This window comes from Nicotiana attenuata, chromosome 6, assembly GCF_001879085.1.
Source record: "Nicotiana attenuata strain UT chromosome 6, NIATTr2, whole genome shotgun sequence".
Classification (NCBI taxonomy): domain Eukaryota; kingdom Viridiplantae; phylum Streptophyta; class Magnoliopsida; order Solanales; family Solanaceae; genus Nicotiana; species Nicotiana attenuata.
In genome coordinates this window covers 40,752,299-40,757,508 of record NC_031994.1, presented here as the reverse complement: position 1 = coordinate 40,757,508, position 5,210 = coordinate 40,752,299, and positions in this window count along the sequence as shown.

Here is a 5,210-nt window from a genome sequence, read left to right as displayed (position 1 = left end):
ATTGAACATTGAAGAGCATTGGCTCAAGTTGTGAATTGAGTTGTGGAGTAAATGTGAAAAAGAGAAGAGGATTATGATATTGTCTCCCTTGCCGGGATGTTGTTGTTTTTAACGTTATCTTTCTTGCCGGGATGTTATTACCTTGATATTGTTTCCCTTGCCGGGATTTGATTTTTGTACTATTGTTCCCTTATCGGGATTTTATTGTGATTCTATTGATTTCCTTGCCCTTATTGCTTTGTGATTGTTGTTTGGGTGAGGAAGAGTGTTAAAGCACGAAGGGTGATGTCGTGCATTGTATTGGTGAGAGAGTGTAAAGCACGAAGGGTGATCCCATGCATGATATTTGTGAGAGAGTGTTAAAGCACGAACGGTGATGTCGTGCCGCACGATGTACAATTCTGTCCCTTTATATGAGTGATAATGCACGAAGTACAATTCCGTGCCTTTATATGAGTGATAATGCACGAAGGATCATTCCGTGCCATGATTATGTGAGGTAAAAGCACGAAGGGTGATGCCGTGCCGATTATATTGATTCTTTTGGTGAGGACGAGAGTAAAAGCACGAAGGTTGATGTCGTGCACTTGTCCTTGATTTTCCTGATTCTTGCTGATAATCGTGTTATGGTGTTCTTTACGTCTATTTGCTGATTTTCTGTTGTTAATTGATTTTATTGTGATGTTATTGATTCCCTTGCCCAAATTGCTTTGTGATTGTTACTTGGGTGAGAAAGAGTGTAAAGCACGAAGGGTGATGTCGTGCCGATTATATTCATTTCATGGTGAGGACGAGAGTAAAAGCATGAAGGGTGATGCCGTGCACTTGTCTTTGATTTCCCGATTTTTATTGATAACTGAGTTATGGTTTCTCTACATTCAACTGTTGGTTTTCTGTTGATACTTGTCGTTTCCCGCAGCATGATTTTCCCTTCCTATCTTTAATTGTAAAGTTTGCCTTTATTTTCCGCTGTATATATTTTAACTGCACAGGTTATTTGGTAGTCTGGTCCTAGCCTCGTCACTACTTCGCCGAGGTTAGGCTAGGCACTTACCAGCACATGGGGTCGGTTGTGCTGATACTATACTCTGCACTCTTTTGTGCAGATCCCGGTACTGGAGCATACGGACCTTAGCTTTGGGTCGCTGCCTTCAGTCCATTCGGAGACCCGAGGTAGTCCTGCAGGCGTCCGCAGGCCTTGGCGTCTCCTTCTGTCCCTTCATTCTTTTTCTTTTATGTATTTCAGAGACAGCGTTGTATTTGTCTTTTGGACCCTTATTTGTAGTATTCTTAGACAGTCTATGAAATTGTGACACCAGTTCTGGGTAGTCTATGTTTAAGGAATTAGATTGGTAATATTTTAATGGTTATAATTTGTTCTTCCGCTTATTTAATTCTGCTGATTATATAATGTTGATTGGTAACTGTTAAAGGATTAAAAATGAGAAAAAGGTAAATAGTTAAAATAATTGGCTTGCCTAGCTTTCACTAGTAGGCGCCATCACGACTCCCGATGGTGAAAAATCTGGGTTGTGACAATTTTCCTCGCCGAATCCACCATGCAAAAACTAACAACTATTTCTATTCTTGCAAAATCCTTGAAATCTTACGCCTTTAAGAATGGAGGTGTGATTTTCAAGTTCTTTAAGACTTATAATGGTTTTCTTTTTACTAAAACGAAACGTGACTTTTCTTTATTAATTGGATCAGTATGTGAAGAATGAAAATGGGCACAATCCATATGCTATTAAAATGATAACCTTAGCAAGCTTATACATATTCTTTAATAGGGTGATGACTTGGCCACAATTCTCTTGAATTGTGCCACCTTGTTACAAGACTTTAAGAGTCATTGCTTGAAAGGGAGGGGCTGCCACGTGACATCTTTGGTCTTTATTCAAAAGACCTTAATTAACCATTAATTAATAATTAACTTTGTTAATTTTTCCATTAACCAATTAATCACATAATCAAGAATTATCTTAAATTACTAAAATACTATTTGCTTTTAACACACCTCATACACCTTACTATCATGGTCATGTTGTACCTTGTATGGCACTAGTCCATAAATACGGGATATTATAGCTTGGACCGTATTTTATCCCAAAATGTCATACTTCGACGAAACTCATTTTCTTTGATTCGTTTATCCTCTAACCTTCACGAATTTACTTATCACTTGTTTGAAATAACATAATACTTATAACCTCAAAAATAATCTCATTCCCGAGCTTATATCAATTTACTCACGGCGTACTTTCATGTACGAAAACATGGGGTGTAACAGAACACCCAATTTGAGGCTTTACAAATATAAAAATTAAACCCATTATTTATCAATTGGTTATCCATTTTCTAAGTGGATAATATGATTCTTATCCATATTTGATCTTTTTTTAAAAAGTTCATTATTCAACCCAATTTCTAATGAATATTATGAATATATGTATAACTGCTTGTTTTATCCATTTTGCCACCACTAAGCACGAGATTTGTTTTGCTTTTCATCACTATTATAGCAATTTTAAATGTTGTTAACTAAGGTCATACTGTTTTGCTCTTTGTTTAGTGTCTAGAGTAACTGCTGTTGTAAAAAAGTATCTGTATATAGTTATGGCACATGATGTTACTTTTTACACCAGTATGAATGTTGTCGGAAGATGAGTAAGTAATTATTTGAACTTCATTTTGTTATTCCAAATACAGTTATAGGATGTGATGATACTTTTAATACCAGTATCATTTTTCGAACATTTTAGAATTTTGTCAAAAGATAGAGTAAGTAATTGTTTGCACTTCAATTTGTTATTCCAAATACACCAATAAACTCATAAAACCCAATCATTTAGTGATAAACAAGATGGTTGGTGAATTTGGAATGTAGATAAGTTGTCAATTACCCATACTTTAATTCTCACCTTCTAACATATTGCAATATTTTTACGTGTAAAGGGAAAGTTTCTTTATTTTTCTTGTTTTTCGACTACACAAAGCATCATTTCCCTTCTTTTCATGTCTAGAAAAGAAAAAGAAGAAAATGTCAATCTTGAAGTTCATAACACTAACTGATCGATAAAATTGAAATCTTCAGTATTCAGAGGCTTCAATCTATCCAAAGAAAGAATTAGTTTACGTTCATTACAAAAATTTAACTTCCTTAGTATTTTCCAGAGTTTATATAAACTCCATTCTAGAAAAATAATTGTAATACTCTTCTAAAGAACTTGATTTTTTTTCTTTACTTTATCTTATCTGTTATATAACACTAATTTATAATTTCAAGGCAGTGAGTGGGAATCTACCGCAGGCCAACTTTAGCAAAAGGAACGCTTAGTGCTCATGATATTATATGATAAGATTCGAAACAAACAAAGTAAACAATAATATATATTTTCTCGGCTTAATGCTCGAATTGAGGGTGAAAAGTAAATTATGGGCAAATATTCCCCTTCAAAAATGATTTTCATTCTTTGTACGTATAAAAGAAGAGAAGAAATAATATATTACTCGAACAGTATTAAAATTAAAGGAAGAAGTGGAAGTGGGAGGTAGCTGCCATGCACAAAACCTCATAAAGGTTAAAGGAGAACTGTTGTCTAAACCTCTATGAATTGTGTTAACCAACATAGTGCCATACCATGTGGTAAGGGGATTAATTTCTAGTCAATATATTTGTTATGTACCAAAATAAAAACTTATTCTTAGCCCATGCTGCTGTTGTTTTCCCTTCTTTTTATCTTAAAAATTAAAGGGTAAAATGTTATGAGAAATATAGCTGGCTCCAATGAGAGGGACAATGAAGCCTAGTTAGGAAATTATGATATATATTGCTTGGAAGAACAATATAAATAACCTATATGGATTAGGCTAGCTCTAAAAATCACAGTGACAATGAACGCATGACGATAATAATCAAGGCAATTACAAAAAAAGATAGTATTAAAGGAGCCACAAAGATTTAATTTATATGATTTTGTCACTTGCTAGACCTACATATATCACAAGCTACCATTCAAAAACAATATGAAGGAAAGTAGAAAATTAGAATCAACGTTTTAAAGTCCTAGAAAAGCAAAGATTTTATTTGGAAGTTAGCTCGAAATATTCTATTTACTAAATTAAATTTACTAGCTAGTGGCATCTTCAAGTGGGATGTCATTTTTGTGGTTCAGTAAAAAATAGTGAACATATATTCTTTGATTGCGAGAACGCGAGAGAGTCTTGGCCGCATGACGATTAATATGAACTAGATGAGGAAGACATTAGTATTGCAGAGTTCCTTAGTCGCGTTGTTAATGACTCAAGTTCTTTAAAGGCTAGGCAGACATGTGCAGCCCCTTTGGAAAACTTGGGCCATGAGAAACTAATTTTTGTGGAATGATAATGATTTTTCTCCTACTTATGTTCTATCTGAAGGTCTGGAAAATTTAAGCTAGTGAATGCTTCCACTGGGTTGTGGCACCGTCTTGATTTAAGCCTCCACATGGAATCTGAAAATGCGCGAGTATAATTAAATGTGATGCTCAGGAAATTGTGCTTTCTTGTAACTCCTCAAATGGAGGTTTTGCAATGTTTGGAGCGCGTTTAGATGATTATCATTTCTTGTTAAGGAAAAATTTCTCTGGTTGGGTTAAGAGACAAACAAATCTAGTTGCTCATTGTTTGGCAAGAGAGTCTAGAAATTATGCTAGTCTTTTCTATTGAGAGTATGCTCCTAGTTTTATTGTAAACTTGTTAATTGCTGATTCGATCTAATAAATGTCTTTGTTTCAGTTCAAAAAAAATATACTGGAAGCAACATAAGAGAGAATGATATAAATTAGAGTCAACAGGTATCTGCCAAAAAAGGATATAACTTACACACACGATCCATAAATAACCTTTATATCATATATATATATATATATATATACTATGTGTCAAAATATTGTGTTCAGTTGATCCCCTACCTAATTATGTATGTCTGCCGCTATTATTGTCGATCATTATCTGTAATTACTCTCTCCGGTCCAAAATAAGTGATTTTTTGGATGTTTTCACACAGATTAAGAAATCCACCTTTTAGCATTAATTAGCAATGAAATTGACCATATTAACCTTTACTATTTCACATAAACACATATTCCAACACTATTTACTCAAGGACAATGTAGGAAAAAAATAATTAATTCATTCTTGAAATCTGAAAAAATCACTTATTTTGGACC